Source organism: Bos indicus x Bos taurus, chromosome 3 (assembly GCF_003369695.1).
Source record: "Bos indicus x Bos taurus breed Angus x Brahman F1 hybrid chromosome 3, Bos_hybrid_MaternalHap_v2.0, whole genome shotgun sequence".
Classification (NCBI taxonomy): Eukaryota; Metazoa; Chordata; class Mammalia; order Artiodactyla; family Bovidae; genus Bos; species Bos indicus x Bos taurus.
In genome coordinates, this window is record NC_040078.1 from 108,982,421 (window position 1) to 109,009,723 (window position 27,303).

Genomic DNA, 27,303 nt, shown 5'->3' on the forward strand with positions numbered 1-27,303 from the left:
GGACTTCTGTGAGTCTTCAGTATCTATGACAACCCAGCAGGCAGACCCAAGAAATAGGCATTGTCTAGTCTCGACTTTTCCCTTAGAAGCCTCCACAGGGCCAGGAGCTTCCCTGTGGCTGAGCTGAAACCTCTTCTCCCAGTGAGGGTGGAGCCATCCTCCTGTTCCTTGGCAGATGTGGTGGGAGTGGGGAGACCTCAGCCTGTAGGACAGGTGCAAGGGTCACTGATACCTAGGACTGTGGCAGCAGGGATAGGATGGCAGCCCCACACACATCTGGCTGGGCTCTGCTTCCAGTACCCTGAGCTAACCCAGTGTTACTATATTCGTGAAAATAATAATAGCGAACCCGGGATCCCTCGAAGGCTAACAATGTGCCAGATACGCTGTGCTAAGCAGCTTCCAGACATTCGGTCACTTAATGCAGCAAATCTAAGAGGTGAGGACTCTAATGCTGCTTTTTAGATGAGGAAGCAAAGCCTGGGGTGATGAACACAGAGGGAGCATTCCATAGAAAGGTGGCCATATCCTCAACACATCGTCATGATTGCTGTTGTTAGTCGCTCAGTCGTGTCCAACTCTTTGTGACCCCGTGCACTGCAGCCCACCAGGCTCCTCTGTCCACGGGATTCTCCAGGCAAGATACTGAAGTGGGATGCCATTTTCTACCGCAGGGGATCTTCCCGACCCAGGGATCAAACTCACATCTCCTGCATTGCAGGTGCCTTCTTTACCACTCAACCTGGGAAGCCCTATGATTGCTGATGTTATTTTAAATAATGGACATAGACACCTATCAGTGCCAGCACATAGTAGGTGCTCGGGAGTGTAGGTTGAATCTGTTTATTCAGATTTGGGCAGAAAATGGGGTGAGTCAGCTGGGCCTGGAAACCAGCACAGGACAAGGCTCTTCCCAGCCCTCTCAATATTCGTGGATCTCTAGTTCCCATTCCTCTAGCACAGGGTTTTCTTAGCCCAGTCCCTCCCCTTTCTTTTGCACATAGCCTGTCTCCCATTTCTCTAGCCAGGACACCTGATTCTCTGGGCTCCCTGGGTACCCTTTCCTAGAAGCTGCAAGGAATGAAGGTTCAGCCCTCAGTACCCCCGATTTAGGTGGGGAGTGAGGGTTATAAAGAAAGCTGAGCGCCGAAGAATTGATGCTTTTGAACTGTGGTGTTGGAGAAGGCTCTTTAGAGTCCCTTGGGCTGCAAGGAGATCAAAACAGTCCAGCCTAAAGATCAGTCCTAAATATTCATTGGAAGGACTGAGGCTGGAGCTGAAACTCCAATACTTTGGCCACCTGATGCAAAGAACTGACTCATTTGAAAAGACCCTGATGCTGGGAAAGATTGAGGGCAGGAGGAGAAGGGGACGACAGAGGATGAGATGGCTGGATGGCATCACCGACTCAATGGGCATGAGTTTGGGTGGACTCTGGGAGTTGGTGATAGACAGGGAGGCCTGGCACGCTGCAGTCCATGGGGTCACAAAGAGTTGGATATGACTGAGCGACTGAACTGAACTGAGGGTTATAAGACCTCCATCCTACAGGTCTTCCCACTGTGGTTAGCTCTGCCCAGCCATCAACTACTGGCAACCCCTCCCTTGGCCTGGCCCAGCCAGGACTCTACAGAAACCACTTCACCTACAGATCCGTTATCAACTCAAGGCAGGTAGGGCTGTTTCGGACTTGAGTGCATCAGAATTCTGTGCTTCCCACCTGGAATGCCCTCCCCTTTTTGGCTTCTTGCCTAATTCCTTCTTCCTTTTTTCTATCGTACTTGGTGTGCTATCCTAAGACTCACCTCTTCCAGGAAGCCTCCTCTGATGCACCCAGGCAGTGGGTCACAACCTTCCCTGAGCCTCCCTGGAGCCTTGCTCTAGCCCCCTTTATTGGTGCAGAAATGTCTCCTTCCCCACTCCTCTTCCTCGTGACCCCCAGGGCTTATAATACTGAGGCTTGTAGGTCTTTTGTATTTGCCTCAGATTGGTATATTTTTGTTTTCTTTCTTTCTTTTTTTTTGGCTGCATGGCGTGTGAGATCTTAGTTCCCCAACCAGGGATTGAACCCGAGCTCCTTATAGTGCAGTGTCTTAACCACTGGACCACTAGGGAAGTCCCTAGACTGTTTTAAAAATCTTGTCATTAAAATAACAACAGTTTCTGATAGTTTATCCTCTTGAAAGACAAAATCCTTAGTCTGGAATTCAAGGAATTCTTTTTCTGAACTCTTTGGGGCTTTGCCCTTAACGTCCATCAATTTAAAGTTGCATTCATTTTTTTGAGTTAGCCAACATTCAAAAATGGGGATGTTTTATATAAAACTCTGGATTTCCAAGCTCTTTTCCCGCCGTATCGCAGTCCCCACCTCTCCTATCACACCTCTCTTGTGCCAACACCACTGACTCGCACGTGTGTGCCCTTTTACTCGCAGTGGAGTTAAGACAGAAAAGTAAAATGTTTTATGTACCTGTCTTTTTATTATCAGGAATAAACGGAAGACAAAGAGGGCTGTTTATTTAGAACATTTCTGTCTCACCAGCCTTGCTTCTCTTTATGTTTCCTGTTGGAACTTCTCAGAGACAAGGACCTTATCGCATTCTTGTTTAACACGCTAAAAACAGCAAGTGTTCATTGAACCCCTTTCTATCTCTTTTTTATTTTCTTTTTTCCCCAATTTCTTTTTAACCCTCCTGGTTAAAAGGAAGGGGATCTGAGCCCCAGCCGGGTGAATGTACCCCTTCAATAAGTGATGGTGTGCCCAGGATTTGAACGTCCACCCACCTGGCTCCCACTCTGTTCCCCGTGTATTCCCAGCATCTGCCCCAAGTGATGCCCACAGTGGGTGATTGAAAAGTGCCGGACAAATCTAATTGAATTCCAGAGTCACAGATGGGATGGAGCCGGGTGGGGAACCTCCACCCTTTTGAGAAGGGACACCTTCAGGATGCTCCTGTGTCTTACTTCTTTCTGTTGGCACCTGGCTCCGAGCTCTTGCTGTGTACCTCTAGGGTAGCATCACCCAAGTTGACACGTGCTGGGTGGAAAATCTGCCATGGTCCATTTGCTTCACTATGTCTTTGAGGTACCAGAACCTGGTGCAGGCATCAGAGCTCTGTGGGAGGATTTAACAACCTCTATCCTTGTTCGCTCCCTGTAGGGCTCACAGTGGTCGCAGGCCCAACACTCTGACACAGACCCAGCGACTAATTGGGCCTGGATAATGGGCCACGGGCAAATATGCCCTTTCCCATCTTCCTCATACTCCGAGATGGGGGCTGCAAAGTAGGAGGCTCTGCGAAGCTACTGAGCTACTGAGTCTGCTTGGTGGGGGTTGAGGGAGAATGGGGAGAGAGGAGGAGAATGTGCCCCCAACCAGGAAGGCATGAGGTGCTGAGCACCCTTGCCCTAGCCAGGTCTTGGGCGGGGCCCCCTACAGTGAGCACGCGGGCTGTCTGGTGCCCAGCGTCCCCTGTGGACGTTGTCAGGAGGTGCCTGTAGGAGGAAGAGTTAGAACAGTGTCTGTAAACCCCTCACGGAGATCCTGAGATCTCATTATGCCACTGGTCCCCTGGAGCCAAGTGGCAACGGGAAGCCTTGGGTTCATTTGGGAGATGTTTTCTTTGCAGAACCTCCAGCTTTCTGTACAAGTGGATTAAGTTCTGGACGCAGTGGGGGTGCTTAGTGTCTTAGTATTTGGGGCTGGCTTTACCTTCTGCCTGCTGGGATGTGCTTTGGGCATATGGATTATCCCCCCAAATCCAGACTCAGGGATCCTGGGACTCAGACACACTTCTGGTATGAGATTCTAGACATCTAGTCTTCCTGGGCCTGGAAGCAGGCCCCTTTCCAGGGAGAAAGTATCCTTGGTTGAAGGTGTTGGGTGCAGTGTCTTGGCAGGGGTAAGTGTTGTGGCAGGGATGAGGAGGGATTTGGTCCTGACACCACCCGGGGGGATGCCAGAGACCGCTTCCCCGGGCCAAGTTCAGGCCTGCCCACGGGGGAAACTGAAAGGTCTCGACCTCCTGGAGATTGCAGTGGCCTGGAGGTCAGATGGGGGCTCAGCATCTGTGAAAGTCTGTCTGCCTTCCTTCTTCCCAGCACCAAGTAGGTCATGCTGGGGTCAGCAGACCTGTCATGGGTCAGCAGCTCTTGTGTCTCCACTTCCTGGGATTTAGAACAAAAAGAAGACCATGAAACATACAACCACTCTCAGGCTCTGTGCTTCCTGAACCTGCTCAAAGTGTCTCCATCATGGGCCAGGATGAGGCTCAGGTACCCTTGCAGGGTTTAGAGGAGAGAGTCCAAGCAGGGCTTCTCAGAAGACCGCAATCTCTGTCTCTCCTTTAGGGGTCTTTGCTTTAGCACGTGACCTTCAGGGAGATAGGGCTTTTCCTACTCAAGGTGGACCGCACTGCCTTTCCTCATTGTTCCAACCCAGAGGATGGGCCGGCACTGCAAACAAACAAATGAGAGCTAGCAGACTAAAGGCAGGAAAACATTATCGTAAGGTGAGTGCAGAGAAAAAGGGAGTGAGCCAGGCAGTCAGGCAAGAAAAGGGAAATTTATTAGAGGGAAACGAGAGGGTGACTGGCCCTTGAGGAGAACCAGCGTCCTCCCTTTCTGACGAGGTCTTTCTAATAGCCCACCAATGAAAAATTCTCTGAAGAGATGGTTAAATTTTAGCTTGTAGTTGAGTCCTGTGGTCACGTAGCCGGAGGTCTGGAATCTGGTGGTCTCGTAGCTTTGAGAAGGTAGGTGCCAGTGATAAAACAGAACGTCATTTGGACAATTTGGTCAGTCTCAAGGATCACTGTGATTTTATTCTTTGTAAGGTCAACATAATGAGCCATCTTAACAATGAGATCCCATGTGGGCCTCATCAATTATAGCCAGTAGTTACTGGACACTTACTATGCCAGATACTCTCTGCACATCTCTGTAGTCTTCTTTAATCCTCACGATGCCCCTTATCCCCGTTTTGCAGATGAAGAGATTGTGGCTCAGAGCAATGGAAGGACTTGCCTCAGGTCACACTGCCAGTAGGTGGCAGATCCTGGATTCCAACCTAGATGTCAGGCTCCAAGCCCTAGCCATTAGCCATCTCGCTCTAGGAAGGCTCTGTTTACTTAGAGAAAACCTACATTATTGTTTAATAGTAATTTTTTTCCACACAGGCACAGAGATCAGACTTGTGGTTGCCAAGGGGGAGGGGAGGTGGGGGAGGGAAGGACTGGGAGCCTGGGATTAGCAGATGCGAACTGTCACATGTAGGATGTAAACGACAAGGCCCTACTGTGTAGCGCAGGGAACTATGTTCAGTATCCTGTGACAGATCATAATGGAAAAGAATTGGTGACGTTTATGTATAACTCAGTCACTTTGCTGTACAGCAGAAATTAACGCAACATTGTAAATCAACTGTATTTCAATCATTTTTTTTTTAATAGTATTTTTTTCCAGATTTCTGAACCCAGAGTCCTAAGAGAATGTGGGTAGGAGTTTCTTGGGTTTCAGGATCCCTTGATGCTAAGATGGAAATGGGATGTTGACTCTGTTTTGACCCCACTGTTTTCACACCCCTGAATGAACCAATGTGGTTGAATTCTTACTGAGAGATAAACGGTGGGTCAGAAAGAGGAAGCCAGTGACTGAGACAGAGACACTCAGAGACAAGGAGATAGAAACAAAGAGTTGAGAGAGAGACAGGAGAAGAAAAGGAGACTAAATGGGTTGTGGTATGGGATGCTCAGGCTCCCTGGTGGGGTCAGAAGACCCCTGAAGTCCAAGCAGCAGATTCAGGTGCCCCTGACCCAGACATCCGCTTGGGATCACTTCATCCTGATCCCACCAGTGTTTCTGTACCCTCTGCCCGCCTCCAACTTCTTAGCAAATATGCCACTGGGTGTGGTCTATCTATTGGTGGGTGAGTGCCATATGTAAAATACCTAAATTGTGCCAGCCTGGCACAGAGTGGGGTTTAATAAGTTATCTGAGACAGTTTTCCTGGAAGAACCAGATCATCTAAATGGGATCAATGTGAAGAAATGTCTGAGAAACTGCCAGAAAAATAACTCTATAGGGGGACACACCCATCCCTGTTGGCCTGCAGTTCATCTTGCCGGGTTTCTTTCCCCTCCTCCCTCCTCAAGTCTCTTCTTCCTTTAATAAATTCTGGTTGAGCACCTACTGTGCACCAGGTGGAGTAGGAGCTGGGTCTAGAATGATGACCAAAGAGACAAGGTTCCTTTCTTCATGAGATCTTGTCTACTCTACTTGGGGTGACAATAAACAAGTACGCAGACAAGGAGACACATAGTTGTGAATTGCAGCAAATGCTGCGCATGAAGACAGTGGGGAGGCCGCTCTGGCTTGGGAGCAGGGAGGGCCTCTCGGAGGAGGTGACATTTAGGTTGAGGCTTGGAGAATGGGAAGAATTCAGCAGGGTGCATTCCAGGCAGACAGAAAGCGTATGTAAGGGTGTTGAGGTGGGAAAGAGTGCAGAGTGGTCAAAGAACAGAAAGAAGGCCCATGTGGCTGGGGCTTGGTGAGCAAGAGGAGAGGCATGGCATAAGATGGCATGGGGGAGGTGTTTTTTCAGAAGCTCGGGGTCATTCCAGGGCTCTTACTCCAACCTCAACCTGCGTTTCACTCCCACCACAGACCATTGGCTCCTTTGGTGCTCAGCCACACTCTCCCTTCCCTGCATCTTTCCTTGAAGCTGCTCTTGGTGAATGACATCCCCTCCCAGCAAGGGGCCTCACACAAAGCCTGTCCTAAGCACATATGACCCAGTGGCGGAGAAGCCATATTGCATCACTGGGGAGCAGAGCTCTCTGCAGGGTTGAGGGGGAACCCTCTCTTCCAGGGAGGTTTATGTCTCCTGGCAAATCCTTACCATCCAGGTAAGTGAACCCATGGAAGCCTGAAGGTGCTGATCATGCTGGGAGCAGGTGGGGAGTTAAGAAGCAAAGGTTCTGATTGGCTCTGTCCATGAAGCCCATGCCCAGATTTGTAGCTAGGAGTAGCCCACGCATCTGGAGGAAGAGTACACAGCCATCACCCAGATGTTTCAAGGATGGGATACCAGGCTGTCCGGTGATGCTTCAATCCATCGATGAATTACTCGACATGTATTAGCATCTGGGCTCAGGCTAGGAGCTTTGGAGGGCTCTTGGAGGAGAGACCACTGACTGGGGGAGTAGAATTCTCTTCCGTTTGTCAAGTGCACTCACCTCTGTGTGTAGTTCCATGCTCCCGGTTGTAAGCTCTGCAGACAGGGCAGGACGAGGCTCCCCCACATGCACATACAGAAACTGAGGTTCACTGAAGCCAAGTCACTCATTCAGAGTCACACTAGTATGAGTTGGATCGGGCAAGTTCTGAAGTCAGGTCTGAATGTGAATCGTTCCTTCACCCTTTAGTTACTCTGTGACTGTGGAAACACAAAGTTGTTTAGCTGCCAAGTTGTGTCCGACTCCTTGTGACCTCATGGACTATAGACCGCCAGACCTCTGTCCAGTGGATTTCCCAGGCAAGAATCCTGGAGCTGATTGTCATTTCCTACTGCGAGGGATCTTCCCAGCCCAGGGACTGAATCCGTGTCTCCTACATTGGCAGGCAGATTCTTTACCACTGAGCCACCAGGGAAGCCCTGGGAACACAGTTCCAGCCTCATTTTTCTCATGTTTCTCTCAAATACAGAGAAGCATGGTAAGTGCTACAGCATTTAGCTCTGGGTCTGGCAAACAGTGGGTACTTAATAAATGCACAGCTCCATTTGCTTCTGGCCTTCACCCTGACCCTGGGCTGGCGTTTCCTAACCCATCACCTTCTTCCAGGTTCATCGTGGTGACCTTGCACGGAGACATCTTCAGGTAGACAGAACCTCTGGAAGATTGGCCCATCTTTTCCCTCCCCATCCCAGTGTTGTGATGTCATGAAGATAAAGCCACAGAGATGTAACTGCCAGGGCTCAGTTCCCAGAAGGCCATAAAACACGGGCGACTCTGCCCAGGCCTGCTCACCGCAATCCAGCAAAGTGCTCCTTGCCTCCAGCACTTGGTTATTTTTTACAAAATCGCTGAACTAGCCATGTTAGCTGTATTGATCAATAAATTACTTTGATGAAAACTCAATAGGCATTGCCCCCTTTCCCCTGGCACTCATTCGCACACAAAGGAAGGATTTTACACTCTTCATATATCAAAAACCTTGGTGCTAGGTCCTGTCCTACTTTTCTCCTCTACGTACCACTCCCAGGGGCCACTGCCCTGGCCAACACGGCCTGGACAGGGCTTGGAGATTTCTGGACCCACAGGCAGGGATTCTTTTGGGCCAGGGCACAGGGGACCCATGGAAGGAGTTGATCCATCTACCCCAGCCTCAAAGAAGCGTTTCACTTTCCAGGGCAGTGTGGACACCCAGCCACCACTGCTGCTGGGCATCCCCCATAATTAGCTGGCCTGCTGGGGGAGCGACAGCCAATCGCCACACTGGCTTCCCTGCTGGAAAGAGCCAGGAACCACAACAAGCTGACAGTCTTCGCTTAACTTCCCTCCTTCATTTATTCACTTGGCATTTTCTGAGACCCTGCTCTGTGCTGGGAGCTTTCTGTGTGTAATGTTGAATCTATACCAAAAAGCAGGCTTTTGAAGTTAACTTTTCACCCCCTTAGACCTAACAATAGCCTGCATTGCATGCTTTGTAGAAAAGGCCGGTGTGGGCCAAGGCATGGGCGTCGAATGAAGCAGAGGAGCCATGTTGGTTATGAGCCCAGACACTGAGACCTCACTGCTTGAGTTCACGTCCTGGCTCTTGACCTTGAGTGCAGATTTTGAACTTCTTTGAGCTTCAGTTTCTCCATCTGTAAATTGGGCATGCAATAGTGTTTTCCTCACAGATAGACTAGATGGAGTTACTGTGGCTATGCTCCATATGCCTGGCACATATAAGCACCAAGTAAGTGTTGGATGCTTTTAGCTGGTGAGGGTCAAACGAACTTGCTGCTGCTGCTGCTGCTAAGTCGCTTCAGTCATGTCTGACTCTGTGCGACCCCATAGATGGCAGCCCACTACGCTCCTCTGTCCCTGGGATTCTCCAGGCAAGAACACTGGAGTGGGTTTCCATTTCCTTCTCCAATGCATGAAAGTGAAAAGTGAAAGTGAAGTCGCTCAGTTGTGCCCGACTCTTAGCGACCCCATGGACTGCAGCCTACCAGGCTCCTCCATCCATGGGATGGAGGCAAGACTACTGTAGTGGGTTGCCATTGCCTTCTATATGTGTGCAAAGTGTGTAGAACAGTGTCTGATACCTAGAGCTCAACATGCATAAGCACAGATCATCATCACCATGTATTATCTTCACAGCAGTGCGGTGAGGCTAGAACTGTTTCCCTCCCCATGTAACTGATGAGAAAGTGGAGGTTAAGCAGATCACCCAGCATTTCAGGACAGACAGTTAAATAGAGCTGGTCTGACTCCAGCCTCAGACGTCTTTCTGTAGTGCTGGACTGCATGGTGCCATCCTAGCGCTTTGGAGTTGGAAAGCACCTAGAAGATGCCTGGACCAGCAGAATAAACACGGTATAGATGTGAAAAACTGATGCCCAGAAAGGTGCGGTGACCTGCTGAGAACACACAGACATTTGGGTTAGTGACTCTTGGGTGCTTCCTGCGTGCATTGCAGCTGGTGCTCACGTGTCCTAGGGTTGTCGGGCTGTCCTAGGGGATGAGGAATAGCATCTCCTTCAGTCCAGGAGTGTCTTTCAGAGCTGTCAGACTTGCTGGGTTGGAATCCTGCATCCACCACTTCCCATTGGTCATACTTCCTGTGCCTCAGTTTCCCAGCCTATAGAAAGGGTCAAGTGGGACAAAATGCCTGGTGCTCAGAAAGCACTTGGTTGACTTTACCCCTTATTTATTCTTCTCAAGAATAAGCACTAAAATGAAACGAATAGATATTGATATGTAGAGCTCTAAATGTATGTACAGCCTGTTTGGGCCCTCTGGGAGATAGAAAGGGTAGAGTTCGTCTCTCCTAATTTGAGGCTGAGAGAAGAGAGGTCCAGCTCTCTTTCGGGGACTTGTCCAGGTCACACAGCTGGCTGGTAAGAGAGGCAAGACCCAGACTCACACCCGTGGATCTGCCAAGTGGCCTACTCCCCTGCCCTACACCCGACCCCTTTGTAAAGGCCTGGCTGCAGGGAAACCCAGCCACCTGCAAAGCAGCTAGCATATGGCAGCACAGGCCTCTCACACAGCTTCTTCCCTCTTCCAGGTGTAGGTGAACGCTCAGCAAGCATTAAGGGTGGTCTGCCCAGCTTAGTGCTTACCTTGTCTTCTTTATTATCGAGACATTATCCTAACTCTGCCTCCTGCCAGACCCTGACCTCTGGCCCCTCCCATCAGCCTTCTTGGGACTGTGGCTGCAGGCCAGGGGACATTTTTCCCAATTAGGGCGATCGCCCAAGTTCCTGATTCAGCCTGGCCGGGCCCAGCCCCATTTGCATACCATTAGTTATGATGCTATGCATTATGGATTCATATTTAATTTTAGTATTTTTTAGAGGCAACTCTAACCTAATTAAATCTTCTCCAAGAACCTGACATTTCTCTGAACTCTGGTAACATGGGTTGTGCACGAGTGGACCACACACACACACATCCCTCCAGCCATAGACACATACTGCCATTTCAGCCCCAGTTCCGTGGATTCTTTTTTAAATGAAAGGGGGAAAAAATGAAAAAAGTCTTTTTTTCTCCAAGGTGATTTGTATGCAGACTTGGCTCTATGAGCCCTGTGGGGCTTGTGCCTAGAGAGGCTGCCGCAGCCAGGCTCCCTGAGAATCTGGGATAGCAGAGTAGTGGAGACCCAGGCTCTAGCTCAGCCTCGAAGCATCTCCCTCTGGGAGTCATTGAGCCTGCCTGGCCTCCGTTTCCCTTTTCTTGAGATCATTGAGTTAAAATTCTCAAGTCCCACACCAACCTATTTCCACTCAGGCAACATGAAATGAAGTTTGTGAATTTTTTTTTCCCTTAATCAAGTGAAAATAAAATAGCCGGGTGAGAAAGGGATGAATAGATGAGAGTACAGGGGATTTTTATGGGGGTGAAACTCTTCAGTGTCATATGACAGTGGTGGATACATGTCATTGTATGTCAAATCCCATGGAACATACAACACCAAGAGTGAACCCTAATGTAAACTCTAGGGTCTGGTGATAATAATGCATCAATGTAGATTCATCGATTGTAACAAATGTCCCACTCTGGTGGGGGATATTGATAGTAGGGGAGCTTGTTTGGGGGTGGGGGTAGGGCATATATGGGAATCTCCGAGCTTTCTGCTCATTTTTTCTGTAAACCCAAAACTTTTCTAAAAAATAATGTCTTATTAAAATTAATAAATAACTTTCTTTGAATGCACACCATTTTACATGTGTCGAGTATTTTACACGCATTAACTAATTCCAGTTGATCCTTGAACAACGTCGGGGCTGGCGTTCCCCCACACACTTGAAAATCCTTGTACTGCTGTCTCGGCCTCAAAAACAAAGGATGTGATAAATGGGTCACCCAGGGGCAGGAAGTGGAAACACTTTGGATAGAATCGGGACTCAAACCCTAGTTCTCTTGATTCCACACATTGTGATCTCTAATCAAATACAAACATTCCCCCACATTTAATTTAAAGATCTCGGAAATGAAAATACAGGTTTTACTTTATTTATTGAGAAACAGCCACATATAACGTGGACCGATGCAGTTCAAACCTATATTGTCCAAGGGTCAACTGTAATTCTCACAACAACAATTTGAGGTTGGTGTTATTATTATAATTATTACATCTCCAGTTTACAGATGAGGTCCAGAGGCCCCATCGCTTGCTCAGGGTCACACAGGGGTAAGATGGTAGAGACTGGATTTGGACCCAGACAATCTGACTCCAGAGCCCAGAACGATAACACAGCTGCCTCATCCTTTTTACCAAAGAAGGAACCAGGAGTGATGGGCTGGAATTATTTCATTGTTCTAATTCTATGATAATGACTTAATTCTCACTGACTCAGGGGCAAGGTGTGGGCCACCATTCATCTTCCTGACATTTCTCAGAAATCAGCAGGGCGAGTTTTCTGACCAGGCTCTACTGGACACAGTGGAGCTCAGACCAAACCTGGGAGCTGGGCCATCCCTCAGCCAGGAGGTCAGGTGTGTTGTCGGGGTGGGGTATGGTGAGAATGCAGAGCTCCTCAGGGAGCAAGGACCCTGGCCCAGTGCCATCAAAGGCCCTCACTATCACCTGTCCAAATCCCTTTGTCGTTCCACATGTGGAACAACCAGAAAGATGCGTCTAGGTAGGTTGCTTTGTTCGGGTTTGGTGCTGGGTTTGCAGCATCCAGGGAAGAAAATGCAGTATTTATTTGCTCCAGCATTTAATTATGAGACATTTGAAATGTACAGAAAAGTTGTGAGAATTTTGCAGTGATTGCCGCTGTGCTCACGTGGTATTTCTCTAGTTCTCATCTGCCTTGTGCTCTGGCACCATCCCGGATGCCCGTACAGTCATTTCAGTCCCCACACAGACCCCGTGGAGTTCCCCACATGACCCCCATGGTACAGATGAAGACACCGAGGCTCAGATAGAGGAAGAAATCTGCCTAGGGCCCCAGCTCTGCTGGGGTGGGAACACGAATTGCACTTAGAATTTTCTGACCCTAAGGCTGTTCTTTTTTTCTACTCTGTCCTCTATTATCCCCACAAGATTTGGGAAGTCCTCTTGACAGTGGCAGGCAAAGCCCTCCCCACCCAGAGTGCTCTGGGTGCTGGGAGGAGATGTGCATTGTGGTCAGATGAAGGAATGAGAGCTGGAAATGAGACACAGGGTATCTCAGGCAAGCTTGCACCGGGCATATTAACCTTAATGGCAATGGCTCCCTTTTCCGGGGCTGCTGGCCCACCAGGGACCCAGGGCTCTGAGGAGCAACTGAGCCCCTGTTGCAAGCTGGGTGGTTCCCAGGCTCCAGGGTCCTCCCTGCCAGAGGTCCACTCCCACCCTTCCATGGCCACCTGCTATGTCTGCTACACCGTGAAGGCTGGGTGAGGGCTGTGTCCCATCACCGCCTTCTCCAGAAGACTTGCCTGGCTCCCGCCATGCTCAGCCCCCTTAGCTGGGTCTCTTCGGACAAGTCAGTTCACCTCTTTTGCGGGACACCATACTTCAACTGTGAAGCAAAGAGGTAATCATTGAACCAACCGTGTATGGTTGACAGTGTTTAGAAAACACCTGGCAAGTGCTTACCCTGGGCCTGGTACACAGTAGGCATGTAGTGTGGTGATGTTCTCGTGTTCTCCGTCTGCAGCTTCTCAGTGAGATTTGTACCCTTGTCCCCAGCAGACCCAATGGCTCCCAAAGGCCACCACACACTCGGTCCTTTGTCATTTGGTCCTCTCTGCCTGGGATGCCCTTGCCAACATCCATCCGGGTCAGCTCCCACCTCCTCCAGAAGGTCCCCCGGGTAGGAACTGCTCCCCTCCTCAGACTCTCCCTGGCACCTGAGCTCTGTGGTTAGAGGCACAGAGTCTGGCACCAACCTGTCTAGTTTGATTCTCACCTCTGTCACTTACTGGTTGCATGATCTTGGGTTAAGTTGCTTCTCTGTTCTAGGCCTCAGTTTCTTCATCTGCAATATGGGCATGATGATAGTCCCTTCCTTGTTGGGAGATCTTAATGGGTTACAACATGAATGACCATTCACACAGTGCCAGCATTCACATGGTGCCAGCACGTAGCATCTCGGAGCCCTGTGCGTGGTGGGGTCGCCTGTGCTTGTCTGCCGAGTCAAGATGACTAAGGTCAACCCGCATGTGTGAGGCTCAGCGAGGAGGAGGCGCTGCAATGACAGGAAGCTCTGAGAGGCAGAGCTCAGGGCAGCTGGCAGGCTGGGCGGGGAGCGGGCACATGGCAGGGCAGAGGCAGGGGCCTCTTTCCTGCCTGGGAGGTATCTCGGTGAGAAAGGTGCTCGCAGGGCCACTCTGCTAGTGGTTCAGGGCTGTAGAGCAGAGTCTTGGTCCAAGAAATGGCTCTGGGGACACACAGCCCTGAGTTCCATTCCTGGCCACCCCAGGCCTGCAACATGACCTTGGCCAAGTTCCTTAGGCCCTCTCAGGCCTCAGTTTTCCCTCCTGTGAAGTGGAGACGGCGCTCGTCCCCACCTCCTAAGGCTCTTAGCACGGTGAAGCCGCAGCCCTTCCAGTATTTGTGCTGTGACTGCAGATGGTTCGTCTCAGGCCTGGTCTTGACGGCCTGCCTCATCACACAGCCCCGCCAGTGATGGGGAACAGAGCTCTGACCGAACCCACGTGCCTGGTTTGCATGGAGACTGCCTGCCCTTTGTCCAGAGGAGTTTAGATTCTTAACGAATCAGTTCACCTGGGTCCTGCAGAGCATTGACCAGGAAGGTCTTTGACTCCAATCTCCCATTAGCTGTCTCCTCCTCTCCTGCCGAGGCTTTTGCAGAAAATCATTTAATGTTTTCTCTGTGTTTAAAGAAAGCTCCGAGGGGCCATCGGGCTCAGCCTGGCTGGCTTGATCTTGAAACAAAGTGTAGTTCCCAGTGGAACACGCCAACCTCTGCTCTTAAGTAAATTCAGGGGAGCATTTCTGCACATGGCCTGGCTGGCTATATTTAGGCCTTGCGAGGGCTTTGAGTTCCTCCCCCACTGCATTATTAAGGTGTCTGGCTGCCTGAGAGGGCGGAGGCCCCCAGGGCAGCAGGAGAAGCCCCACCTCGGTGAACACAGCTGGAGTTTGCCTCGCAAGGTGTGGAATTCATCTTCATCTGCCAGTTGTGTGTTTAGAGACAAGCATCTCACTCCATCTCACTCCCGCCCCTCCCCCACCAACTCACATCCACGCCCTTCTCTGTTGCTTCCTCTTCGTTCCCATCTTGTCAGTGATTCTCAGTCTTTGGCATGTATTCACAAGTCACGAACCTCGCTCAGAAACCCTTGAGGGCTCCCCAGTTCCTGCGCGATAAGCATAACCTCCTCAGCCTGGCCGTCAAGGCCTTCCACGATCTGGCCTTCACCTACCTTTTCATCCTCATCTGCACCTGTAACCCCTTTGAGAGTGAGCTCCGTGGAAATCAGGCCTTTCATCTTTTTTATGTACCACAATATGTCCAGGGCTTTGGAGAGTGTCTAGAAGGTTGCAGGTGTTCAGTGAATATTTGCTGGATATTCGAATGATTGAATGACTAAGCCAATGAATGAACAATACCATGATCTGCAGTTCCCCAACCTCGTGTTTTTGCTTTGACGGCTATTTGCCTACCTGTGTTCTACCCCTTACAGCCCAGATCCTGCCTGCTTCTTCTGTGTACCTACCTGGTGGCCCAGCCCCTATGATTCCTGCTGCTAACTTTGACATCTGTTGTCAGATACCCAATGCCTGCCTTGGTACCTGGCTCTCCAGAGACCACACCTGCACGCACCCCTCTGAGGTCTAGAATGGGTGAGACTGCCTTTACCCCCAGCCTCCCAATACAGGAGACCTTGGGGACACTGTTGGTTGGGTTCCAGGCCACCGCAATATAGCCAGTATCACAGTAAAGGGAGTCACACAGGTTTTTGGTTTCCCAGTGCATATAGAAGCTACATTTATACTGTATTATCATCAATTAAATGTGCAGTAGCATTATGTCTAAAAAAACTATGTTAATTAAACAATAGTTTATTGCTAAAAAATGCTAACCATCATCTGAGCCTTCAGCAAGTCATAATCTTTTTGCAGTAGTTACATCAAAGATCACTGATTACAGATCACCATGACACATAGAATAATGAAAAAGTGTGGTATATTGTGAGAATTACCAAAAAGTGATACAGAAACACAAAAGTGAGCAAATGAGTTTGGAACACAGCGCTCATAGACTTTCTCGACGCTGGGTTGCCGCAAACCTTCAATTTGTAAAAATTGCAGTGTCTGCAAAGCACAGTAAATTGAAGCACAGTAAAACGAGGTCTGTCTGTCTGTACCTTGGAGAGTCCCTCTGTGGCCTTTAGTGGATGTGGGAGGGCAGAGTGGTCAGCTAGGAGGGGACTTGGACTGTCTGGGAGGGCAGAGCCACCCCTGGTGGGCTGGAGGCTGGGGGTGGGGTCCTCTCAGGGCAGAGCATGATGGCTGCAGAGGCTGCCAGCCAAGGTCAGGTGGGGACCCAGGCGACAAGGCCACCTTGTCGTGTAGGTAGAACACGGGCCAGGGGAGTGGCCAGAAAGTGACAGAGCCCAGAGCAGGAATCCCAGGTGCGGGTCAGCTTTGGTGGCCCAACAGACAGCAGACAGAAGTGGGCCAGGCCTGCGGGCCCGTCGTTGGATTAACTGTCCTTAAAGGGAAGAGGCTATGAGACAGGCATCTGAGACCAGCACTCCAGCCCGGGAAACAAGCAGGAGCCCTCACTACACCCAGGAATTAGGACTGGGGCTCCAGCCAGCCAAGGGGCTCTTGATGGTGGGCCCACTCTCCGCAGTACAGAGTTGACTGGTTAAGTACTTTCTGTCCCTACCCCTACTGGGGTAGGGTCCAGGGATCTGAAGGGCCTGGACCTATAGGAAGATTCCAGGGGTCTAGAGGGAAGGAGATGAGGCTGCCCCAGTTACACTCAGTAGGTGTTTTGTAGACATAGGCTTCAGCCACTGCAGATAATGATGGTTCCTCTCTGTGGTCACCAAGCTTAAGTTGTGCCTGTTAAATCTCCCTATTGGAAAGCTTTAGAGGACAGAAACATGCACACATACACAGACACACATGTGCACACACACACAGAAATACACACAGACACATGCACAGTTCAGTAACAACAAAGGGACACCAGGCCTGGCACCTGGGGAGGGACCAGATGACCTCCCGATGGCCCCTGGAGACTCCTGCTCTGAGCACTCAAGCCTGTTGATTCAAGGGGATAAATGAAAACAGGGTGTTTCCATTTGGGCCGTGGGTGCAGAGGCAGGGACCTCAGGCTACGTCCCGCCCAGATCTTGAAGCTCACTTTCTCCCTGGTTCTTCTAGGGTCACTTAGCTCTCAGAGGGAACAATTGCAGTAGCAATTCTCTACTTCTTTGTGTGGTCCTTTATCCTTTTCAAAGTCCTTTTGTGCAGCATTTTCAATTTGATTCATCCTCTGTGAGATAGGCTGGGATCCTTATCTCTGCTTTAAAGATAAGGAAATCGAGGCTCAGAGAAGGTGCGGAGGCTTGTCCGAGTCCCGTTGGTGGGTGGGCTGTGAAACAGGGGATTAGAACCAGGAGCATATGACATTCTGCCCTGTCACATTCTCCTCTTCCCTCTGATATGTGATTTGATTTTTTTTTTTTTGGAGAGTAGTTTACTCCAGTCATGCTGCCTTGGTGTTTCCTGGTGTGTGTGTGCTTGTACCTGTGTGGATGTGTGTGTGTGCCTGTACCTGTGTGGATGTGGGTGTGTGCATGTACCTGTGTGGATGTGGGTGTGTGCCTGTACCTGTGTGGATGTGGGTGTGTGCATGTACCTGTGTGGATGTGTGTGTGTGCATGTACCTGTGTGGATGTGGGTGTGTGCATGTGGATGTGTGTGTGTGTGTGTACCTGTGTGGATGTGTGTGTGCGTGTGTACCTGTGTGGATGTGTGTGTGTGTGTGTACATGTGTGATGTGTGCCTGTGCATGTACATGTGTGGATGTGGGTGTATGCATGTACCTGTGTGGACGTGGGTGTGTGCATGTACCTGTGTGGACGTGGGTGTGTGCATGTACCTGTGTGGACGTGGGTGTGTGCATGTACCTGTGTGGATGTGGGTGTGTGCATGTACCTGTGTGGATGTGGGTGTGTGCCTGTGTGTTGGATGTGGCTTTGCCTCTGTGCATGTCTGAGGGGTGCTGAAGCTCTGAGTCTGAAGTCTGAGGCTGGCCAAGTGCTGCTTCAAGAATTTCATCTTCCCCTCTTCAGTGCTCCCTCAGGTTGACTTTGGGCTTCCTGATGGGCAGCAGGAGCTATTCCCAGCTCCCTCCCTCCTTGCCCCTCCTCTGCCCAGCTGGGGAAGCATCCGCAGAAAAGTGGGGGAGCTGGGAAGCCAATGGGGTGGCAGTGTCGGGAGGGGGAGACTAGAGATGGCTTACTCAGTCCAGAAGGGTGGCAGCTGATGGGGCTGGGTTCAGAGTTTGTAAAGACAGAGGGACTAGAGAAGGAGAAAGCCTAAATCTCCAGTACCCACTGAAGGGGTCTGTCCTGGGACCAGAAAGGACACATTTTAAGAACGTTCAAAGGAGACGTTCAAAGGAATTTGGAGAGAGATGTGGATTTATTGTCAGGTGTTCAGAAAGGCCAGGAGTTGATTCAGGGGACAAATGATAACAAAAAAAGTGGTGATTCCACTTGGGCGAGGGGCAGGGAGGTGTTGGGGCTGGGAGCCTCTTGGCTGGACCCCAGACAGACTCCACCCCCATCTAGATCCTGAATCTCAAGCACCTTCACCTTGTGAGACTGGTGTCATGAGGTAGAGCAAAGGACCTTTCTCTTTCTCGTGTCCAAGGCAGACTCAGCAGCTGAACTATCATGGCACTGGCCCAGGAAGGCATCATTGATGTTTCCTCTTTGTGTCCAGAAGTGCTATTTGCACTATCATTGGCTGGGCTTAATTTTTAATTGATGAATTAGTAACTACTTCATCTCATTCCATGAAAGTAATTTGAAGTTGTTTACAAGAATTGCATAGTTCTTGTACACCATACATCGTAAGATAGCTAACTTATCATTCAAAGAATTCAGGGCCAGGAAAAAAAATATATATATATAAATTAGAAACACCATGTTTCCTAGGAGGAAAAAGAAAATGCTATACTGAAGTCATGACATCCATAACAGTTGCTGTAATTGGCCCGAACATTTGACTCTGCGCTCCCTGGTGGCCAAAGGGAAAAGAGAAATATTACTTGTTATATATGTGTACGTTTTCTATGTGAAAAAAAAATCACCCTAGTATCTCTGAGACAAAATTAAGCTTTCATTAACCCTTCACTTGAAAATAACTATTTCATCTGGGGTTTTAAGAGGAAGATGCTGAGAAAGACAGCATCTTTCTAAAAAAAATGGCAGCAGCAGATTTCCTAAGACGGTGCCTGGCATTCTGTCTGCTCTGCTTCTCTGCTGAAAGCATAATGACGGAAGACACAAGGAGAAAACGCCAGGAGCCTAGGCACGCGGTTCGAGTGCACAGCTCCATCAAGGATGCATCTGAGAATAACTGGAGTATCAGTGGCCAGTCCGCTCTTCTGCCTGTTCTCCAAAAGGTCATTTGTTTCCATCAGACTTTGGATTTGTGCTGGGCAAGAAGTAACCGTCTCTGGCAAGACCTGGCATCTGGGCTGCTGTTTGGTTGGATGGAGGCAGCTCCCGTTTAATTTCAAGCAGTGATTGCCAGGCTTCCCTGATTGATAATCATCACCCCTTAGTAACAAAATTTAGCATGTATCCCGATAAAGGTGATTTATCCCCTATAGATTGTCTACAAGTACACCCAGGTCAGTCTACTATGTACGTAATAAATCATACACCAGTATGTGTGGTTAAAAAGGATGAGATGCAAATCAATGTAGGTAGAAGTTAATAATTTCCTCCTTTCCCCAGTGGGTTGTCTTGAGTACTCCTTAACTGAGCACATATACCTTTAGATCCTTCTGCAAGCCCAGGCTGCTCACTGAGAATGCCTGCAGTTCTTTCCATACAGGAAAGGACAAGAGTGGATCCACCACGATCCCAGTTTCCTCTTCCATCTGTTGGGATAACTCTGCAACAGGCTCCACACCACCTCCCTGAGGTCCCCAGCAGTAGGCAGTGGCCAGACTGAGCTCCAGCTGCCCAAGTGCAGTTTGCTTGGTGAGGCACCCATCTACCAGCTGCCTTCCTTTCCCGGCTCACTCTCCTCTTCCCTCTCAGATAGCCTCAGATCTGTTGTTGTTTAGTCGCTCAGTTATATCTGACTCTTCTGCAACCCAATGGACTATAGCCTGCCAGGCTCCTCTGTCCGTGGGATTTCCCAGGCAAGAATACTGGAGTGGGTTGCCATTTCCTTCTCCAGGGCATCTTCCTGACCCAAGGACTGAACCCACATCTCTTACTTGGCCGATAGAGTTTTTACCACTGACTCACCTGGGAAGCCCCAAACCTTGAGGTCACCTCCAAATAAACTACCAACAGTCAACTCTCGGTCTAGAGTACTGTCCCCAGGGAAATGCAAATTCCCTCAAAGTTTTCTTTTGAAGGATATTGAAACTTCTTTCTTTTCACTTCAACATGGAAAAGGGCCCTGGGTTTTTTCTTCAAAACCAGTCCTGTGTCTCTTCCTACAAATGAACAAAAGGACAAATGTATTCCTGGTGTGATGATTCTGGGCTGAAATTTCCCTATCAAACATCATGGGCCCCCCTCTAGGAGCAGGGAGAAATTCCATAATGTCCTCCAAGAGGGCAGGCTGGTAGAGCCCTGGGGCTTCCTGCCTGGGGATCAGGTGCAGAACATTCCCCATGTAACTAAGTTAAGCTCCCTGCTGTATAGAGTTATTGAACATAAACTTGTTAAATTTAAGAGGACAACTGCCAAATGCAATTGATTTTTGCTTTAGAACAATTGATCTCAGGCAATTCTTTCTGACAATAGGCAGATGAAGGACCACTTGTCTGTTTCAGTCGTTCCTGGTCTGTGACAATAAAATGAAGCCATTGGTTCATGGAAGCTCATCTTTCTGAGAGCAGTGGGCAGCAGGGGTGGGGGGACATCATTCACAGCATCTAAAGGCATTTCAATTCTGTAACTCTGAATGAAGATTACTGGGTGGTGATCCCAGGAATATCCTTGTTATTTTTTGACAGATATTGAAAGTAGGATGTTACTTAGGCATTTTACTCCCTGACCTCTGCAGCCAAGTACCGCTGCCAGCTTTCCTGGCTGACGATTAGGTGAAATCGGGGCCCAGCACACTACTTTGTTATATATCAGTGGATATGTGTTATATGTGGATTTCAGAGTTGGAAGACTCCTCACAGGCATTTTGACCCGAGAAAGGAATCGGGATCTAGACCACCCTTTTCAAGGCTCACCTCCCCTCCCACTCTGATTGCAGGTCCCTCTGAATGTCCACTGCTGATAGGAAGCTCCCTGTCCAGGTGGCCAGAGGGGGAAGGAGGCTGGGTTTAGATCCAGACAGATGTGGGGTTGAATCTAGCCACACATCTTGCTGCCTGTGTGACCTCTGTCAGACAGTTGCATTTCCCTGAGCCTCAGTTTCCTTTTGCACAAAATAGAATGATTGCCTTACAAGACAGGTATAAGCATTAAATGATAGGGTCCACGTAAATCACTCAGCTGTGTGACCTTGTGCAACTTACCTTACTTCTCTGAACTCCATTTTCCTCATCTGTCAAATGGGGTTAACAGCACTTACCTCCTAGGGTTGTTGTGAAGACTGAATTGATTAGATTTATGGGAGTGGAACATTTATCACAGGATCTGGCACTTAGGAAGTGCTCGATAAAGTCGGCTGTTAGTACCGTAATTATTATTCACTCATATATGTGGGCAAGATAATAAAAGTAACACCTGTCTTGTCAACCTTACTGACTGAAGGGCTGAAAGATCCAATGAGACAGTGGATTTCTGAAGGTCATTCATTCATCTATTCAGCAAGTATTTCTTGAGAGTCCACTGTGTGCCAGGTACTGTTCTGACAAACACTGGGGAGTGAGCAGAGAGTAAGACAGCAGCAGTCCTCACCCTCAGAGAGCCTGCATTCTAGCGGGACACTAACCATGAGCATTGTAGTTAAAGTAAAATGTAGCGGGTGCTTGATAATATTGAGTTTTTAGAAGACAAAATGAACAGGGATGAGGAATAGGAGGGGGAAGGAGAAGTGGTGTGAGATCGTGGTTGGGTCCCCAGGGCCTCAGTGAGAAGGATGTTTGAACAAGATCTGAAACAGCACCTTGAATGTGTCAAAGGGACATTTAAGGGACAGTGATTGGTCCCTGCTCTGCAGAGGCCTTTTGCAGGCAGTGGACTGCGTGTGCTGCCCCAAGTCCGAGCCAGAGAACCCGCCTGCACTGTGATGAGCCCGGGCTGCTGCGGGGAGAGCTGAAAACCCTGGGCTGTTGCGGGGTTGATTAGGTGACCTTTCCTTAAGGCCGCTTCCCAGCTGCTGCAGCCTCTTTGGCTGGGAGCAGGGAGATAGACTTAGGGCCTCAGGGTGCTTCCCGGAAAGGACCTTTTCAGAAAGCAACCCTGAAGATCAGATGCTGATGCTGTGCTGTCTCCCTGCCCTGGTGCTCACCTGGCTCCCCATACCTGCAACTGACTTTCAGTTTTCTTCTTTCTGAGAAAGCAACGTCCAGTCCTGGCCTGGAGAGATGATCTGCTTCTCCATTAGCCCCTGAAGCCGCCTCTCCCCTCTCGGTGCACCTGGGCCGCTTCCCCAGGCCATGCACCTCTGTTCCTGAACTCTGTGCTCTGATTATTCCTACAAGTGGGAAAGTCGCTCAGTCATGTCCAACTCTTTATGACCCCACAGACTATACAGTCCATGGAATTCTCCAGGCCAGAATACTGGAGTGGGTAGCCGTTCCCTTCTCCAGGGGATCTTCCCAACCCAGGGATCAAGCCCAGGTCTCCTGTATTGCAGGCAGATTCTTTACCAGCTGAGCTACCAGGGAAGCCCCTGGTTATTCCTGGGTTATCCTAATACGTGGGCCTGGCTCACTTTCCCCTGCCCTTATGCAGTCAAGTCTCCAACCTTGGGCACCTGAGCCTTCCACTCTGCATCCCACATCTCAGCAGGTCACCTGAGCTGTCCTCTGGGTCTGGTATCTGTGGGGTCCTCACCCCTCCTTTGTTCCCATCCCTAATACATACCACCCCATCCCTGCTTACTTCTGAAGTTCAGCAGAGCAGGATTAGAGGGGATGTGATGGGAACTGCAGACCACACAGATGGCTGTCAAAGGACGTAGCAGGAGCCTCAGAAGCCCCTTGGACTTGAGCCCCTGGGAAGGGTCCTTCAGTGGTTCTGGGGGCCCTAAACCTTGCCTTGCTTCCCTTACTGCCTTGAACTGAAATCCTAACTGCTGCTCACAGACTGAGAAAGGGGGTCCCTTCAACACTAGGATGTTAGGGAGCTGTGGGAGGCTTCTCTGAGCTTCAGACTCCTCTCCTGTAAAATGCAGTTGATAACCCCACACCATAAGGACATTGGGAGGCTGGGGTGAGATGGTGCAAGTGAAGTGCTGAGGATAGCATTTGGCAAGTGATGGGGAGGGAGTCCAATAAATGACAGACAAGATGAAAAAGATGCTGCTGGTACTTGCCCATCAGTCATCTGCTTGTTCATGAATCATCCTAACAGACACTTATTAAGTGTCTTCTGTGTGTAGGCCTTGGCCAAGGGTGGAGACCCAGAGAACACTAGTTATGGGGCTTATCTTGGGGAGGCCATGGTGTTAACTGGTGAGGTGGTGTTAACTTACAAGGCCTTGTGGTCAAGCCTTAACAGCTGTGAGATGGAGTGCCTGGGAGACCAGCAGGAGGGCACAGTCAGAGAAGGGTTTCTATTTGAATTTGGTGGGAAAGGGCTCCTAATGGTGGGGTTTTAGGCCATTTTCCAGCAGGAGGCAACATTTTTGACTCCATCCTCCCATTCCCCAAACCTGGATCAGGTTAAGAACTGCTTGTTTTACTGGTATCCTCCAATCAGAAACTTGGGCTTGAGGGAGTGGCATGGCCAGCTTTGGCCCTTGTAACCCCACGGCCTGGACCCCACTCATTCATTCAGCTATGCCTACTATGTGCCAGGCATTCTATGCTCTGAATTTACACCAGGGAGCAAAACAGATCCCAGTCCCTGGATTAATAGAGCTTCAGATTTATCTTGGGAAGAGATGGCCAATAAAAAGAAGCCAGTTACCCCAAGCTCCTCCCAGGCTGGGCGTGGCCATCCCTGGCTCCTCTTAGCCTGGATTTGGTCATGTCCTTTCCAAGACTCAGGCTTGTCCGCCCTTAATCTCACCCAGGTTAGGTATGGTAATTCCTGGTCTTTCTTTGGACATGACCTTCATGGTACTGCTCAGGCTAAGTGTGGTCACCCTGGCCCCTCCCATGCTGGGCCTGGCCACTCTTATCTTCCCCAGAAGCAGCCTGAGTAGTAGGAGTTGGCAAGGGCTTTGGATTGAGTCCCTCTACTGCCCGGAGCTCCTTTACTGTCAAGGTTGCAGCCTGCCGTCCCCCAGCCAGTGCTGCGAAGGGGGACCCTGGCTCTCCTTCACTGTGTGTGGCGTTGAGCTCTGGCATTATATTTCCTGATTTAACAACTGCGAGTGTTTGCTGCAGCTTTACTGCCTTAAAAATGTTTTCTAATAATCCCCAGGTGTTTCTCTCACATACAATAGTCTGGCTTGTTACAGCCCAATTAAATCCTTATTTGAGACGCTTAATTAAAACTCTGAACAGAACAAGCCATAAAGCTCTCTCCTTCTCAGCCTCATACCTGTCCCTTCCCCTGTTTACTGCCGCCCCCCACCCCCTACCTCCTTTTTGGTGCCTGCCCCTGGCATTTTCTATTTCCCCATTAACTTGGTAGAGTGGGAATATCCAGTTTCCTGCCTGGGGGTTGGGTTGGGGCATGGATGCTAGGCTCTGTTCAGACACAGGGAGGGGGCTCCTTGAACCCTTGGTTCCCACCCAGAATTAGCTGCTTCTGGCTCCCTGGAGCGGAGTTCTGCAGCCTTTGCACTCTTGACATTGTGTGCCAGACAAGTCTTTGCTGTGGGAACTGTCTTGGGTGTTGTAGGAAGTTTAGCAGAATCCCTAGCTTCTGCTCACTGGACCCCAATAACATCCAACCCCTGAGTTATGGTGACCAAAAATGTCTCCAGACGTTGCTAAATATCCCCCAGACCAGGGATGGTTGTGAACCACTGTCTCAGAGGAAGGCACCATCTCAACACATCCCAACACCATGGATCCAGGAGCCAGGACACAGCAGGGCAGCCCCTGGATGCTAATTCTCACCTCCTACCTCCTACCCATGGGAAACAGTGGAAACAGTGTCAGACTTTATTTTTGGGGGCTCCAAAATCACTGCAGATGGTGACTGCAGCCATGAAATTAAAAGACGCTTACTCCTTGGAAGGAAAATTATGACCTAGATAGCATATTGAAAAGCAGAGATATTACTTTGCCAACAAAGGTCCATCTAGTCAAGGCTATGTTTTTTCCAGTGGTCATGTATGGACGTGAGAGTTGGACTGTGAAGGAAGCTGAGTGCTGAAGAATTGATGCTTTTGAACTGTGGTGTTGGAGAAGACCCTTGAGAGTCCCTTGGACTGCAAGGAGATCCAACCAGTCCATCCTGAAGGAGATCAGTCCTGGGTGTTCATTGGAAGGACTGATGTTGAAGCTGAAACTCCAGTACTTTGGCCACCTCATGCGAAGAGTTGACTCATTGGAAAAGACTCTGATGCTGGGAAAGATTGAGGGCAGGAGGAGAAGGGGATGACAGAGGATGAGATGGCTGGATGGCATCACTGACTCGATGAACGTGAGTCTGGGTAAACTCTGGGAGTTGGTGATGGACAGGGAGGCCTGTCATGCTGTGATTCATGGGGTCACAAAGAGTCGGACACGACTGAGCGACTGAACTGACTGACTGACCTCCTACCCCCAGCTGAGTTCTAACTGTTGTTCAGTCTCTAAGAGGTGTCTGACTCTTTGCCCACCCCTCCCCCCCACCAGGGACTGGAGCACGCCAGGCTTCCCTGTCCTTCACCATCTCATTGAACCATTTCATTCTCTGTCATCCCCTTCTCCTCCTGCCTTCAATCTTTCCCAGAATCAGGGTCTTTTTCAATGAGTTGGCTCTTCGCATAAGGTGGCCAAAGTATTGAAGCTTCCACTTCAGCATCAGTCCTTCCAATGAATATTCAGGGTTGATTTCCTTTAGGATTGACTAGTTTGATCTCTTTGCGGCTAAGGGACTCTCAAGAGTCTTCTCCAGCACCACAATTTGTAAGCATGAATTCTTCAGCACTCAGCCTTCTTTATGGTCCAACTCTCACATTTGTATACAACTACTGTAAAAACCATAGCTTTGACTATATGGACCTTTGTCAGCAAATGATGTCTCTGCTGTCTAGGTTTGTCCTAGCTTTTCTTCCAGGAGCAATCATCTTTTAATTTCATGGCTGCCTTCACCGTCCATGGTGATTTTGAGCCCAAGAAAATAAAATCTGCCACTGTTTCCACTTTTTCCCCATCTATTTGCCATGAAGTGATGGGACAAGATGCCGTGATCTTAGTTTTTTGAATGTTGAGTTTTAATCACAAGCTGGAGTCAAGATGGTGGGGAAAAATATCAACAACCTCAGATATGCAGATGATACTACGATAATGACAGAAAGTGAAGAGAAACTAAAGAGCCTCTTGATGAGGGTGAAAGAGGAGCATGCTAACTGAATGGGGAGTTATAGGTGACAGAGACGCCTCTGTTCCCCTCCAGGAGTGGGGATGCCCTGATACCAGGAAAGTGACAGGGTAGAGGGGGCAGCTGAGAGAAGCCCTGCCTTGAATGCAGTCACAGTTCTCTGCCTGAAGTACCTTCTTTGCTTCCCATCTTCTTGGTCTTCCCCTCTCCTTGCACTAGTACCTCAGCTTTGGACCTAATGTAGCCAGGTTCCGTTGAGTAGCCTTTCCCTCCAGGTAGAAGCTCAAGGTAGGGTGACCAGCTTCTCCCGGTTTGCTGGAGGCTTTTCCACTTTTAGCACTGAAAACCTCACGTGCTTGGAGATTCCTTCTGAGAAAATTGGGATGATGGGGAAGGAATGTCCATTGTTCATGCCACCGAGTGGTGCTTGGAGCACCTGCCCTGGAATAACGAGTTGTTAGTTATAAGCCATGTGCCCTGCATGCATCATCTCATTGCATCTTGCAGCCAGGAGAGTCTGGCGGTATGAGCTTCATCTTATGGGTGAAGGAAGTAGGACGCAGAGAGACTTACCCATGGTGACCCAGCAAGTGAAGAGAGGATTCAACCAGCCCCGCCTCTCCCCATTCTGCTCTCAGAGGCTTTTCCCACAAGATCCCAGAAAGGGGGGACCTGGACCCCTGGGGTTCCCATCTACAAAGAATCTCTTTTTGACTTTGGCTGTGGAGGAAAAGGGTCCGTCTTCCCGGTGCTGATTGCAGGCTGATGCAGAAGTAGAGTTGGCGGTGACAGGAGAGCCAGACCCCCAGAC

At 49.6% G+C, this 27,303-nt stretch overlaps 1 protein-coding gene across 1 annotated transcript in view; it reads left to right on the top strand.

Annotated features, from left to right (window-relative positions):
• The window catches only part of GRIK3 (glutamate ionotropic receptor kainate type subunit 3), a 245,663-nt gene that overhangs the window by 18,044 nt on the left and 200,316 nt on the right, over positions 1-27,303 (top strand). The gene's annotated exons all lie outside the window — the stretch shown is intronic.